We start from the raw sequence: 16,924 nt of genomic DNA, 5'->3' as shown, positions 1-16,924 counted from the left end.
ACTGGGAGACTAGTCAGGATTGAGGGAAAGATGAACGGAGCAAAGTACAGAGAGATCGTTGATGAAAACCTGTTCCAGAGAGCTCAGGACTTCAGACTGGGGTGAAGTTTCACCTTCCAATAGGACAACGATCCTAAGCACACAGCCAAGACAATGCTGAAGTGGCTTTGGGACAAGTCTCTGAATGTCCTTGAGTGGCCCAGCTACAGCCCGGACATGAACCCGATCGAATATCTCTGGAGAGACCTGAAAATAGCTGTGCAGCGATGCTCCCCATCCAACCAGACAGAGCTTGAGAGGATCTGCAGAGAAGAATGGGAGAAACTCCCTAAATACAGGTGTGCCAAACTCTTTTTATTTTTATTTCACCTTTTTTTAACCAGGTAGGCCAGTTGAGAGCAAGTTTCCCCCCGAGAGCAAGTTTCCCCCCGAATGCACTGTATGTACACTGAACAAGAATGTAAATGCAACGTAATTTTTTTTTTTATACTGAGTTACAGTTCCTGTACGGAAATCAATCAATTCATTAGGCCATAATATATGGATTTCACATGACTGAGAATACACAGATACCTTAAAAAAAGTTGGGTTGTGGAAAACCAGTCAGTATCTGGTGTGACCACCAGCTGCTTCATGCAGCACAACACATCTCCTTTGGATAAAGTTGATCAGGCTGTTGATTGTGGCCTGTGGAATGTTGTCCCACTCCTCTTCAACGGCTGTGCGAAGTTGCTGGATATTGGCGGGAACTGGAAGACGCTGTCGTACATGTTGATCCAGAGCATCCAGAGCATCCCAAGCATCCAGAGCATCCCAAACATGCTCAATGGGTGAAATGTCTGGTGAGTCAGCTTCCAGGAATTGTGTATACTGTAGGTACTTGCAACATGGGGCCGTGTATTATCAAACTGAACCACGAGGTGCTGGCGGCGGATGAATAACACAACAATGGACCTAAGAATTTTGTCAAGGTATCTCTGTGCATTCACATTGCCATCAATAAAATGCAATTGTGTTTGTTGTCTGTAGCTTGGGCTTTCCCATACCATAACCTTACCGCCACCATGGGGCAGGCACTCTGTTCACAACGTTGACATAAGCACACTGCTCACACACACACATCTGCCATCTCCCCGGTACTGTTGAAACTGGGATTCAGCGTGCCAGTGGCCATCGAAGGTGAGCATTATCCCGCTAAAGTTGGTTATGACGTTGAACTTCAGTCAGGTCAAGACCCTGGTGAGGATGAAGAGCATGCTGATCAGCTTCCCTGAGATGGTTTCTGACAGTTTGTGCTGAAACTTGAGACAGCTTTGGCATTGTGTTGTGTGACAAAACTGCATATTTTAGAGTGTCCTTTTATTGTCCCAAGCACAAGGTGCACCTGTGTAATGATCATGCTGTTTAATCAGCTTCTTGACATGCCACACCTGTCAGTTGGATGGATTATCTTGGCAAAGGAGAAATGCTCACTAACAGGGATGTAAACAAATGTGTGCACAACATTTGAGGGAAATACGTTTTTTGTGTGTATGATAATTCTGGGATCTTTTATTTCAGCTCCCGAAACATTGAACCAACACTTTACATGTTGAGGTTTCTATTTTTGTTCAGTGCAGATAAAGTTAATGAGAGTATAGTAGTGATCTGCCGTTAGTGGTGGAGACATGGAGTCAGTGAACCTGACTACTACTATTTCAAAATCTGTTTCTCACAGCAAACTACACCAAAAAATACTCTTCCTATGAATATATTGTATTGCCTCGAATAATAAAAACTCTTCCTATGAATATATTGTATTGCCTCGAATAATAAATTGAAACCTAATGAAAACAATCAAGAATTAATAACACACAATATGAGATAAATATATTGCTCAACATTATAGAAAATCATTGTTGATGACAGCATTGCTTTTACACTTGTCTCAGGTGGATAGTCAGTAATGTTGCAATGTTTTCATATTGCATTGGAATGTAGAAAAATAGTCAGCTTCGCCATGAATCAAGTGATAACCCCTTACTTAAAATACATCAAATGCCTTTGATAAATGGCACAGGAATGTAATAATGAAATACAGAACTGATAGCTAATAAGTATTTGCGACTGTTGAATAACGGTAGTGCTTTATAAAGGAGTTGTGCCCAATCAATGTCTTGTAGCCCCATCTACTGTCTAGCAAACCAAACTACCGGTCATCGACTGTCAGTAAAGAAATTGATAAGATTGTTGTATTGAAAGAGACAAACTTGGAAAGGAACTGTGTTGTTCATTTTTGATGAATAGGTCAAATCCAGTTGATCTATTTCTTTATCTTCCTAATACAAGGGAAGAATACTCTACTGAGCTGGGTGAAAAACGTATGTCAAATACTTTCCAAATACTTGACAAGAAAATATAGCCCAGTCTGTGCTTAATTTTGCTTGGAGTTTGTACTTTTGGGACTATTTCATTAGTTCAATTGTACCAGATAGACCAAACCAGTTTCAGTTCAAGTATTTTAAAGATTAGTATCTGGTCTGCCATAGTGATTAAGGTACAGTATAGTGCTGTACATTCAATGTGTCCACTTTGTGGTAAAGAATGGCCTTACAGAGTCAACAAGGTGGGGGAGAAGAGTGGTCCCAATGGTCCATCCTCAAGTGTAATGTCACTACCATGGAGATGCTTGGAGAGGTCCGTGGAAGAGCCTCTTCACTGGATGAGGTGTCAGACCTACCCTGCTCACCCAGGCTGGGGTGATGAGACAACATGAGACAGGAGAGATCCATCACATGGGCCGGGCTGCAGCTCACCATGGATGGGGTGGTGAAGCAGTCAACACTGGGACAGTACTGTTCAACATGGTGATAGGTGGGTTTGATAGGGAATTATTAATGGTGATGAAGGGAGAAAAGCATCTCCTCCTGGGGCTCCTGTTTGACCGCGTGAGGGGGGCCTAGGGGATGGGCCATGGTTGAGGTGTCCATGGGGTGGATGGTCATTGCGAAAGGGGGCAGTGGCTGGGCCTGAGGCTGGCCGTCACAGCCCAGTAGACACACAGGGGTGTGGGACACCAGCTTCTCTATCTCCTTCTGGAGCCTCTCGACCTGGGTCTGCAGGTTGGTCTATTCTCTCTCCAGCTCAGTCTCCTTATAGGACAGACAACCACATAATAGTTCATAACCATGCCAGCGACCTAAGGTATATAGGCCTATACATAAAAGGTCTGACTGAAGGTCTGACCACTGGGTGTGGTCATTCTCTGAATACTTACTCCTTGTACTTGGTCAGTCAGTTTTCTCCTGCTGTTGAGACACTTGGCAGCAGCCAGCTTGTTCCTCTCTCTCCTCAACCTCATCCTCTCCCCCTCGGCTTGGTTCAGCTAATGATGGTATGATGACGAACAGTGAGAAACAGCATTTGGCTGGGTGTGCTATTCATTTGGATAAAAACGGTCAACTCTAACATGAGAGAGAGCCTTACACCTTTCCCAAACCGGCTGCGTGCGTGCGCCATCGTTCGCTATCGTGCATAAATTTATTTTGCCCCCCCACACCAAACGCGATCACGACACGCAGGTTAAAATATCAAAACAAACTCTGAACCAATGACATTCATTTGGGGTCAGGTCGAAAAGCATTAAACATGTATGGTAATTTAGCTAGTTAGCTTGCACTTGCTAGCTAACGTTAATTTGTCCTATTTAGCTAGCTTGCTGTTGCTAGCTAATTTGTCATGGGATATAAACATTGAGTTGTTATTTTCCCTGAAATGCACAAGGATCTCTACTCCGACAATTAATCCACACATAAAACGGCCAACCGAATCGTTTCTAGTCATCTCTCCTCCTTCCAGGCTTTTTCATCGTTTAAATTATATGGCGATCGCATCTAAACTTTCATTGTATTACCACGACTACCGGCAAAACAGTTCGTCTTTCTATCACCCACGTGGGTATAACCAATGAGGAGATGGCACGTGGGTACCTGCTCCTATAAACCAATGAGGAGATGGCACGTGGGTACCTGCTTCTATAAACCAATGAGGAGATGGGAGAGGCAGGACTTGCAGCGCGATCTGCGTCAGAAATAGGAACGACATCTATTTTAGCCCTTGGTGTCGCAGACGCTCGTTGGCGCGCGCAAGCAGTGTGGTTGCAATAATTGAATAACATGGATTTCTAAATTTATTTTGCGACGCTCGCACACGCGACGTCTCCGGTCTGGTCAGCATGTTATACTTTAAAAGATTAAGAATCAGGTCCATCATTATTGGCACTCTTGATAAAGATTAGCAAAAAAGACTAAAATATATAATACAAACACTGAGTTATATTCCACGCTCAGAAAAAAATTATTATAATAATATTTTATACTAATATATTTTTTAAACATTCTAGTCATTTAGCAGATGCTCTTATCGAGAGCAACTTACAGTTGAGTGCATTCAACTTAAGATAGCGAGGTGAAACACCCACATACATGTATCACAGTCATAGCGAGTACATTTTTCCTCAATGAAGTAGCTACAGTATCAGCAAAGTCAAAGCTAGTAGAAGGGGGAGGGGGGTGATGTGGGATTATTTTAGATACTCTTTGAAGAGGTAGGGTTTCAGATGTTTTCGGAAGATGGGCAGGGACTCTGCTGTCCTAGCTTCAGGGGGAAGCCATTGGGGTGCCAGGACAGAGTTGAGCATGGACTGGGCCATAAGGGAGCTGCACTCCCATAGGGTTGGGAGGGCCATGAGAGGTGGCAGAATGGAGTGCACGGGGTGGAGTGTAGGGTTTGAGCATAGCCTGAAGGTAGGGAGGGGCAGTTCCTCTTGCTGCTCCGTAGTCAAGTACCAAGGTCTTGCAGTGGATGCGAGCTTCGACTGGAAGCCAGTGGAGTTTGAGGAGGAGCGGGTGACATGGGAGAACTTGGGAAGGTTGAACACCAGTCGGGGTTTGGGGTTTGATGGCACAAAAAGGGAGCCCTGACAACAAATAGTTACAGTAGTCTAGACGGGAGATGACAAGTGCCTGGATTAGAACCTGCGCTGCTTCCTGTGTGAGGTAGGGTCGCAAAGGGGAACAATACAATTGCTCAGAGAATGATATTTTGTTTAATAAGTAATTTAAAAAAATAGCGAAAAGATAGTGGTCAAAATTATTGGCATTCCTGTTTTCAGTACTCCAGCACCCTACTGTTGTGAGGATAATGACACTGAGCCTTTACATTTTTTTGTTGAGATTGGAAAACACATTGGGTGGGAATAAAGACAACTCCTCCATACAGATAATTTTCATATTGTTGCTATCCTTCGTTAACTCTAATGGACTGGTATCAACGATCTGGAAAGATGATGTATGGATGAATGGTCTAAGATCCCTCCCAGCATGTTCTCCAATTTATTTTAGTAAAAGGCTCAGTGTTGTTATCCTCGCAAGGGGAGGGTGCTGGAGTATTGAAACAGGGGTGGTAATAACATTGACCCCTATCTGTATTCGATTTTTTTAAATGACTTGTTAAACAAAATCTCTTTCTCTGAGCAATTGTATTAGCATAAACTAATATAATTTCACTTTTTTTTTGTTGCTTACAACGTAGCTCAGTTTTTGTATTATTTATTTTAAACACTTTCTCATCTTTATCAAGGATGCCAATAATTCTGGACATGACTGCAGTATGAAGTTATTGATATTATGTTCTCCTGTGAAATGATTAAAAAAAATATCTATATCCCTTTTAATGCCTCTCATTCTTACTGTACAGTATGCTTGCTGACTGTGTTACCTGATAGCTCCACCTGCTACTTCCATGCGTGTTGTCCACTGTCCGTACAACCTCGAGCCGTGTGTGGCTCCCAGGCTATTGCTGATTACCATCGGCTTGTAGGGGTGATAGTGAAGGCAGTGACCGGGCATGGAGGCTAGGACAGCTGGCTGGACCATCCATTGCAATTCCTGACTGGAGGTAATGGCATTGGTGGGGATAAAGGGACTTCTGGGTAGTTGCATTTTGATAAGATGCTGGTGAGGAAGTGAACAAAAAAAGATTCAAAAACAGTAGGTTACACTAGCTTTTGCATTATTAAGTGTTATGGCTGCGCTGGGCCGGCGTTATGGGCGGGCCTTGGGGGACCTGGCCCTCACTACTGTACCTCCTTACCGTCCAAGTAGAATATAGAAATATTGATCATTTATTTGACCAAGACACGCACTGACAGAAAGACGCATCCATCTCAGATAAAGTAACCGAGCCAGCGTAACAGCTCCTCCATGTCTCAGTATTTGTTGACCATGTAAAATGTATCTCATGCTGTCCGGACAAAAAGAGTATGGCATGTCATACAATTTTAGGCCAGACAGCATCAGATATCTTTGCTACATATAGTATGATAGACGGGTACTGTTTCGCTAGCTCGGATGCTTTCTCCAGTTAGCTAGTTTCAGTAAAGAGGAAGAGGCGAAGCGAGAGGGATCACTCTCGCCAAAATCTGTCCAGAACAAGCCTAATGACTTAATATGCAGACCCAAGCTTGTCGCCTGCCTTCCCGCCTTGGGAACAACGATTCACATTGTTAGAGCGGAGACATGAGCATCTCTTCATTATATCTCTTGTTTCAGACAGTTGCGAATTGGAAAGGACAGTGCACTGTTAGGATGCTGGCTTCCCCTAAAGTAAATGTATGTTTTGTCAATGTTATATAATTATTCCTGTGCAAATACAATCATCCAGAACTACTTCACCAGAGAGCATGACAGCCACTGAGGATCATATGCTTATTTAAAAAAACATTTGCTGTGGATTGTTTCAAATCACAAGCGCGTAGGCCTGTGCCTATTTGGGAAAGCTGCAATTTGGGAATGCACGTGGCAATAGGCCTCGCAGATTATTGAGTTGCGGCTGTCAGTGAAAAGCGTCTAAAATACTGTATGTGTGAAGATAGTTTTTATTTATTTTTTATTTTATTTAACCTTTATTTAACTAATGTGTTCATGAGTATAATTTAAAATGTTGAGACAAGAAGAAAGAGAGGGGTGTGTGGCGAAGACATCTCTCTCCAGAATCCATGGACTCAGCCGTCTCCCGCCAATTCTTGCGGATTCATTGTTTCATTGTGTGAATTGTTTTCCCTTTGATTGTTTATTTTGATAAATTCCCCATTACATATGTCACCAGTAGTAGATGCACCATTAATCTGTACATTAATTTACAGTGCATTCGGAAAGTATTCTGACCCAATGACTTTTTGCACATTTTGTTACGTTACAGCCTTATTCTAAAATGTATTATATATGATTTACCTGTTGCACAACTTTCGGCGCAGGTGTATGACGAACCAGTTAGCAACACCTGCACCGAACATTATGCAACAGGTAATTCATATGTTTACCTAAGTAGTTAGATGGTTTGTCATTAAATGTATTAGATAGACATGCTTCTAATATCCGTGCATTATTGACCCGTGACTGACAATTTTGAAGTACGTTAGCTAAAACACTAAAACTAGGTAATGTCAGACCGTCTACTTAAGTAGGCAATAGAGAAAAAGACTGTCAATCATGTTCATTGATTGGGATAAGACGAACCGTCACTCCAAAACTAGCGGACCAATGGAGACTCATTGCCTCCCTCTAAACCCCGCCCTTCACAGAAAAATAATGCCAAAACTCGCAATCGAAAAAACTGGCAGTGAAAGCAAAGATACGAGTAGCGTAACCAAAAGATACGAGTAGCGTAACCAAAAGGTAGTACATTCAGGCAAGAGCGGAGGCAAAATTGATTCAATAGTATTGGTTGCTGGGAAAGTTTAACCTCTAACGAGCCTCTACCCCGGGTCCGGGATCCCCCCCCATCCCCCCACACACTGATTAGCATAGCTAGCATAGCTTCACAAGTAGATAGTAGCATCTAAATATCATTAAATCACAAGTCCAAGACACCAGATGAAAGATACAGATCTTGTGAATAAAGCCACCATTTCAGATTTTTAAAATGTTTTACAGGGAAGACAAAATATGTAAATCTATTAGCTAAACACGTTAGCAAAATACACAATTTCTTTGTCCACCATTTTTTCTCTCCACCAGTAGCTATCACCAATTCGGCTAAACTAAGATATTGATAGCCAATAACCTATAAAAAACCTCATCAGATGACAGTCTGATAACATATTTATGGTATAGGATAGGTTTTGTTAGAAAAAAGTGCATATTTCAGGTAGAAATCACAGTTTACAATTGCACCTACCATCACAAGACGACTAGAATTACTATAGAGAGCAACGTGTATGACCAATTTACTCTTAATAAAACATTTCATAAGAATAGACAAAGCATAGCAATGGAAAGACCCAGATCTTGTGATTCCAGACAATATTTCAGATTTTCTAAGCGTTTTACAGCGAAAACACAATAAATCGATAAGTTAGCATACCACATGTGAAAACGTTACCAGAGCATCGATTCCAGCCAAAGAGCGCTATAACGTAATCACCGCCAAAATATATAAATTTTTTCACTAACCTTCTCAGAATTCTTCCGATGACACTCCTGTAACATCATTTTACAACATACATATACAGTTTGTTCGAAAAGGTGCATATTTAGCCATACAAAACCGTGGTTACACAATAAAAATACTAGGAAATCAAGCCTCAATGTCTGACGTCATCTATCAGAGTGATCTAGTTTAATTGAAAGCTAATCATATACTTGACTAAAAAATACAGGGTTGACAGGAATCGAAAGACAAATTAGTTCTTAATGCAACCGCTGACTTACATTTTTTAAATTATCCTTACTTTTCAATACAGGGTTTGCCAAGTGACGCGATAACAAACAAAATGGCGAAATATGCGTTTAAAATATTTCGACAGAACAACGATTTATCATATTAAATATTGCTTACTTTGAGCTGTTCTTCCATCAGATTCTTGGGCAATGTATCCTTTCTATGTTGTAATCTTCTTTTGGTCGATAGATGTCCTCTGTCCTTCGAAATGTCCACTAACAACGACCGAGACCGCGAAACGTTCCCAAAGCTAGAAAGTGCACGACAAATAAATTCCTCAGAATCGCACTAAACGGATATAAATTGCTATAAAACGGTTCAAATTAACTACATTATGATGTTTTTAACAACTATAACGACTGAAAACATGACCGGAGAAATATCACTCTCTAAAAAACGATTTGGAAGGATGCAGGTCTGATGTCCATTTGGCGCATGACGCATGCAGGGAGAGAGCGGTACTTCTACGTTTTCGTGTGTTATAGTGGCTGTGATTGTGCAATCGACTCCATTCAAAACGTGATGACGTACAGACACCCAGAGGAAGACGTAGGCAGTGTCGGTTTCTTCATAGCATTCACTGTCGCCTTAAAAACAGACTCCAGATCAGGGGTAAAAATTTCTGAAATCTGACCCCTGTCATGAAAAGTGCTGTAGATATTGTTCTGTACCACTCAGAGACAAAATTCCAACTTCTATAGAAACTAGAAAGTGTTTTCTATCCAATAATAACAATAATATGCATATTGTATGATCAAGAATTTAGCACGAGGCAGTTTAATTTGGAGACCCAAATATGCTAATGCGGAACAGCACCCCAGATTTTTTTTTGTTGCATTCGTTTAACAAAAAAAAAAGATAATAATTTGTCAGAGTTTTGCTCTCGCTTTAAAATTACTGTATATGCTTACAAGTTTTGGGGTTTTGCTTTTGATATTTTATGTTTGTTTACAATCCTATACATTTTGCTTTCAATTGTTTGGTTTTTGACTTCAACAATCTATTATTTCATCCATCCTCGAAAATATAATGTTTACATTCTCAACATTATTTTTCAAGTTCACGATTTATTTTATTTTGAATTCAATACATATGGCGTGAAATTAGCTCCATACCTAATACACATACATCTAAAGGAGTGAATGAGAATATGTACATGTAAGTATATGGATGAGCGATGGCCGAGCGGCGTAGGCAAGGTGCAATAGATGGTATAAAATACAGTATATACATGTGATATGAGTAATGTAAGATATGTAAACATTATTAAAGTGAAATTATTTAGAGTGCATTCTATAAAGTGACTAGTGATCCATTTATTAAAGTGACCAGTGATTGAGTCTCAATGTAGGCAGCTGTCACGTTCTGACCTTAGTTCTTTTGTATTTTCTTTGTTTTAGTATGGTCAGGGTGTGAGTTGGGTGGGATATCTATGTTTTGTGTTTCTATGTTGGGTTTTTCGTTTGGCCTGATATGGTTCTCAATCAGAGGCAGGTGTTAGTCAAGCTGCCGGTTGAGGACTTGTGAGGCGTCTCTTTCTCAAACTAGACACTCTGATATACTTGTCCTCTTGCTCAGTTATACACCGGGGCCTCCCACTCCTCTTTCTATTCTGGTTAGAGCCAGTTTGCGCTGTTCTGTGAAGGGAGTAGTACACAGCGTTGTATGAGATCTTCAGTTTCTTGGCAATTTCTTGCATGGAATAGCCTGACAAGTTTCAGAAGAAAGGTCTTTGTTTTTGACCATTTTGAGCCTGTAATAGAACCCACAAATACTGATGCTCCAGATACTCAACTAGTCTAAAGAAGGCCAGTTTTATTGCTTCTTTAATCAGAACAACAGCTTTCAGCTGTGCTAACATAATTGCAAAAGGGTTTTCTAATGATCATTTAGCCCTAAACTTGGATTAGCTAACACAATGTGCCATTTGAACACAGGAGTGATGGTTGCTGATAATGGGCCTCTGGACGCCTATGTAGATATTCCATAAAAGTCCGCCATTTCCAGCTACAATAGTAATTTACAACATGAACAATGTCTAAACTGTATTTCTGATCAATTTGATATTTTATGAACGAATAATGTGCTTTTCTTTCAAAAACAAGGATATTTCTAAGTGACCGCAAACTTTTGAATGGTAGTGTGTGTATATATATATATATATATATATATATATATATATATATATATATATATATATATATATATATATATGAAAAAATGAGTTTACGCATTTTTTGATAATATACATTAAAGGTTAAAAAATGTAATCGTTTTTATAAAAAAACGTAATGCAATTCTTTTATGAAACACAACATTTGATCTTTTCCCATGATGAAAATATGGATGCCTCATGTTATGGTGGGGGATGCAAAATGGGTAAATTTTGAGCACCTCTATCTCCTGAATGTTTTGGCATTCAGGTCCAAAATGTAACTTTCTGACCACTTCTTCCATGAGAAAACATGGATGAAAAGTTTTGTTTAAATCAAAAGATGCTGTCAAAAAGTGATTGTATTAAAATAGATTAACCTAGGGGGGTCAGGGGACACTGCCATACCAGCCAGTAGTCCCGATTGTGGCGATACCTTCCATTGTGTAGGCATAGCCACGCACATTTACATAAAAAATAACCAAAATTATATTACTCTGCCATTTGTCCATGTGGTTTGTCCTTCAGTGGGTGAACATTTTAGACAAAATATCCACAGGTGTGTGGCAATCAATTTGATTTCTTGTGACCTAAGGCACTTGCACAAGACGGAAGTACATGCACGCGATGCATGTATACTAACAGTCTTGCAGGTGTTTACATGGTTTTGAGTATGTGTAAGGTGATAGAAATGTAAATGGCAGTAGGCTGGCTACCAGCGCTCTAAAAAATAAATAAATAATACTTTCCTGTAGATATTTTGTCACAAATTTCGACCCACTTAAGGACCAACCGCGCAGACAACTGGTACAAGTTAGTTTAAATGTTATTTTATTCAACATTCTCACTTGTAAAGAACATTTCCAAGTTGTTTCAGACTGTATACCAAGAATAGATATCACAGTCGTACCCTGATTTATTAACCCTCCCATTGTGTTCATTTCATGTTAATTAAGTCTGTGTTCCCAGTCCAAAATGACCGCCCTGTTATATCTGATTATAAATCCATAATAATACATATATTATCACCTAATGTTGTATTAGATATTTTCATCAACTTAAGTTCTTGTGAACATTACAGGTTTTGAACTTCTATTTGCTATTTATGGCCTGTAGGCCTCATTGACCTGAGCTCATACAACTCGTTTTTGAGTAAAAAAAAACATAATGTATGGATTATTTTGACTATAACAAATACTCAGATGAAATATATTGTGCTATTTATCACAGACTACTTTGTGTCAAAGTTTAACATGGACTCCTCCTCACCAATGTCATGACCAAAGATATGATCAAGACCCTCACATACAGTATATTGTTTGGTCATTGTGCTGCCGCAGAATGACTTGTGAGCAAGGCCTCAAAAAAGTTTCATATACCAGAGCTGTGAGAAAAGTTCTATATATTATTGAAACAATGTTGCGATTGTTTGTGAGAATGCGTGTGGTTCCCGTGGGGGAAAGATTCTATTGGGGAAAGGTTCTCGTGGGGGTTGCCATGGAAGCCAAGAAGGGGAGTGAGGTGTGTGTGTGTGCTCAAACACACATGCATGTGGGGGTCTGGGAGAGGAAGTGTGTCCATCTGATGAATGGGCATTTGTCTGAACTCAATTTTATACACTAATTGTAGTCTCACCCATTCATTTCTAAAGTTCGTCATTTTTGACTGGGAACACCACAGGTGTACAAAAGTTAAATAAAACACTTTACAACATTTTATGAAAATCATCTACATTTATTTTGTGTATTCAGATGCCCTGTGTGGACAAAGTTATGGAACCTTATGACAATCAGAGTAAATGAACTACATTTTCCAGCCAGTAGCTGTGGTGTTGCAATGTAACTTACAGTTTGACCAGCAGGAGGCAGTGTACACACACAGCTTGTTGCTCAGCATCCAGCTGGATCCTGTTCTCACACCAAGCCAATATGGAGACAACACAATGCACAGGGGGAGTTAAGGTAAAATCAAATTTTCCAAACCTCTACATCAGCTGCTATATACCCCAGGGCTATTCAATTACAGCCCTGTAGGGCGGTAATTGCTGCTTGTGTTATTATTTATTTATAACCAGGAACTGATTCAGACCTGGGACTCTCTGGCCAATCAATAACATTACAGTATCTGATCAATTAACTACCAGGTATAAAACAAACACAGTGGTTCTTTGGCCCTCAAGGGCCGCCAATTACATAAAAGCCCTGCTGTACTGTATGTAGCTGTAAGTGTCTGAGACCAGAGAGGCAATGAGACCCTGCTGTCACACGGTCAAAGCTGAAGCCAACAGCTGGGAAGCTGGGGTAGCAGCCCTGTGTTGATGAAAACCGCATAGCTAAATAGCAGGCACTCTGACACATAGCAGATGTGTTATCTGCGGGAGAGACATTCACATGCACACATAGACTAAATGCACCTTGTAAAAAACATCCTAGAACTCATCAGGCCTTGGTGGTCAAGCTCCATCTGCTACTACGCCCTCTTGTGGCTGGAGAGGCCATGACTAGGCAAGTTTGGTACATCCAGGCATACTGTACGTCGCAGTCAGTGACCCAATGATTCTTCATGGTTCAGTGGGAGAAAGGGGCATCTGCTCATTGTCTATCTCTCAGGCACACAGGCAGATGCATAATGGCAGCTGCTGTTCTACTTCAGCCACCATAGCTTATGGCGATGCTTTGACACAGCAGATGTGTGGTCCATCTGGGGGCTCTCAAGTCTCAAGCCCTCTGGTCATACTAACCAGGGTCCTTCTCAAGCTGCTGGGCTGATATGGCTAGCTGCAATTCCATTTGATGGATAGATCACAACTAACTTGCACCAATATACCAGTACTTAAGCTAGGTGAGTTGATGTTCCAAATGTACCAAACAAGATGCCTCTTGCTTCATTTGCAGCACGCCACCTTGGACAAAAGATCATTAGATGGATTCAGATATTAAAGAGCGACTGACCCTAAAACCCAGCTAATTCCTTTGAAAACGGCCTGTGTGGCACCAATATGAGTCAAAATTGACTAATGTTAAAATTGACTACAAAGTCTAAATAGGATAATTTTGGTTATAAAGTCAGTCTAATACAAAATGGAGTTTGGAACCTAAGTGCGTCACAGCGGGTAAATAAAGGTTGGGTTTGGATTACAATTATGTCAACAATTCATGCCTCCTTTTGCCTATGAACGTGTGGTGGCAACGTGCTTTCTGTTAAAAGACTGGGCAAGTTCACTTTGCATGGCCCGGTGCCCCGGGCGGGGGACACCTCTCCTCTCCTCAATGGGCAAACCCCGCCCACCCGAGGGGAACCAGGTCACCCAAAAATGAACTTGCCCACTGTAATTTCTTCTCCAGGCAAGACAAGTGTGGTAAGTACTTGCCCTTGCTCGGGAAATAGCTACTCTAGTGAAAATGGGCTTCCATAAAGTTTTTCAACAATCTTGCGCAGATGACCAGGATATGGATTACATCTGACTATCATCTATTTGGGCTGTCAACTGTCAAACCTGAGACTTGTGTCTTGTTGGTAAGCAGCTAACATTTGTTTATCGCTAGCTCGCAACGTTAGGAAGCTAGCTACATGTCATTATTTGATAGGCTATGCCGCTAGAATACTAGGCTATTATACTGTGATGTAACTAGCTAAATACAATACATTGCGACTCCCTAACGTGTAATGTGAGAGGAAGATTTTCATAACTAATGTTGAACCCGAAGACAAGTTTGATCCATGATAGCTAATGATCAATCACGTTTGATGCATGTTGCCAACTGGCTTTCAATAATGTTTCAACTCTGGCTAGCTACTGTAAGATCCCTGCTAAATAATCAAGCAACTAGCTAGCTAGCATTTGAGGGCTTCAGCTAACCCTGCCAAAATGGCAACAAACAACAACAACATTGTGTATTTTTTAGGGAGAATATTATGATGACAGATCACCAGATAAGGAGGCAGTGGCCAGACACTATTCCCGTTTCAGAGTAATGGAAGACATAACCAGCATTGATAATGTAACCAGTGATGTGTGTTTTTGTCTCTTGTGTGTTGGAAAGAGGTGCCCCCCATCCATGTTACCGCAGTGGACTACTCTTGGGCAAGGGTGACTAATGCAACGAAACAGTGCCATGCTGGCATATGTCCCTTGTGAATTAGATGTGAATCATACTCTCTGATTGGCTATGTTCAACCATGTATTTACTGTTGGCTTCCATGACTGTATGGTCTTTCTCTCTCTCACTCCATCCCTCTCTTTGTCTGTGATTGGAGCTGGGTCGGATCTGTATGTCAGGCTCCTTCATGACCAGTATCTGTGATGAGAGGGGCCTGGAGCTGATCTACTGGCACTGGCAAACACCTCAGAAAGGACAAAAGGTGATTTACTAATAAGAAAGGACATGACAAGTGTTTAGTAATATCAGAATCAGAATCACCTTCATTTGTGTATTCATGGATGCCAAGGGAAGCCAGGCTTCCCCCCCAAAAAATTACCATAAATAATGTATCTTTCTTCTCTCTGTGTTTCATCATTTTCCTTAAATTCGCAAGGCGCTGAACGTGTCTCATCGGAGAAAGCATCCATGCGAGCGGAACAGCGCTCCTCTGTCTCTGCATGTGTAGCCCATCTATCTGATGTTGTCTGGTCATAAAGAGTATGACATTGTTGCCTTCCGTAGAATTGAATGCAAGAGAAGCCAGCGAGCATTTGGCCTCCCTTTATAAAAAAGTATAAAATAATAGCCAATAATAGCGTTGAGGTAAACTGAGTGAGCTCATCTGTCAATGGTCCTGGTGCACCAAAAAGAAAAGTGTCAAGGGAAGCCAGTTTGGATTTGGCTTCACATCAATCACATCACATCGAGAGCAAAAAGTCGTTGATAGAAACAACTTGAATAGTTGCATCTCGTGGTGTTGTTGTTCTCTGGTTGCTAGCTAGCTAGCTAGCTAAAATGGTCCCTTTCATAAATTAGCGATGGATGGAGATAGGGATTTGGACTTGTGGTTTTACTTAATTCTCCATACTGGCCAATGATTATAACAGCGATTCTGATCCAACCATATATTCATACATTGTGCCCCTGGCCTGAGAGGATGGAAGTTGAATATGTAGCTAGATGTAGTAGACTAATGTTAACTAGCTGGCTCTTTGTTTCCCATGAAAGGAAGTTAGGCTAGCGAGCAAGCATTTTAGCCCAGTAGCCTTGGACAACAAAAACTAAAAGTGGACTGTATGACAGAGTCATATACCGTTTCGTCAACATGAAAGAGAGAAGGATGGAATTGGTGTTTCTCTACAAGTAGGGTGAGTCAACATGTTTTTTTAATTAACTTGCAAGAACACACGCACACAAACATAAATCAGAACCTTAACAGCCAAATCATATTTATCTTACGTTGACTGGACAAAATAATTTTTGGTATCTTTCAGTTGTCACTGTACAGTGAGGGAAAAAAGTATTTGATCCCCTGCTGATTTTGTACGTTTGCCCACTGACAAAGATATGATCAGTCTATAATTTTAATGGTAGGTTTATTTGAACAGTGAGAGACAGAATAACAACAAAAATATCCAGAAAAATGCATGTCAAAAATGTTATAAATTGATTTGCATTTTAATGAGGGAAATAAGTATTTGACCCCTTCTCAATCAAAAAGATTTCTGGCTCCCAGGTGTCTTTCATACAGGTAACGAACGGAGATTAGGAGCACACTCTTAAAGGGAGTGCTCCTAATCTCAGTTTCTTACCTGTATAAAAGATACCTGTCCACAGAAGCAATCAATCAATCAGATTCCAAACTCTCCACCATGGCCAAGACCAAAGAGCTCTCCAAGGATGTCAGGGACAAGATTGTAGACCTACACAAGGCTGGAATGGGCTACAAGACCATCGCCAAGCAGCTTGGTGAGAAGGTGACAACAGTTTCTGTGATTATTCGCAAATGGAAGAAACACAAAAGACCTGTCAATCTCCCTCAGCCTGGGGCTCCATGCAAGATCTCACCTCGTGAAGTTGCAATGATCAT

General features: G+C 40.9%; 1 pseudogene; it reads right to left on the bottom strand.

Annotated features, from left to right (window-relative positions):
* Positions 1–2,024: 2,024 nt before the first annotated feature.
* LOC129817101 (fos-related antigen 2-like) overlaps positions 2,025–16,924 on the bottom strand; it is a 140,505-nt pseudogene continuing 125,605 nt past the window's right edge.

This window comes from Salvelinus fontinalis, chromosome 20 (genome assembly GCF_029448725.1).
Source record: "Salvelinus fontinalis isolate EN_2023a chromosome 20, ASM2944872v1, whole genome shotgun sequence".
In the NCBI taxonomy this organism is placed as follows: Eukaryota; Metazoa; Chordata; class Actinopteri; order Salmoniformes; family Salmonidae; genus Salvelinus; species Salvelinus fontinalis.
The sequence above is the reverse complement of the archived record's forward strand: the minus strand, read 5'-3'. Positions and strand labels throughout refer to the sequence as shown.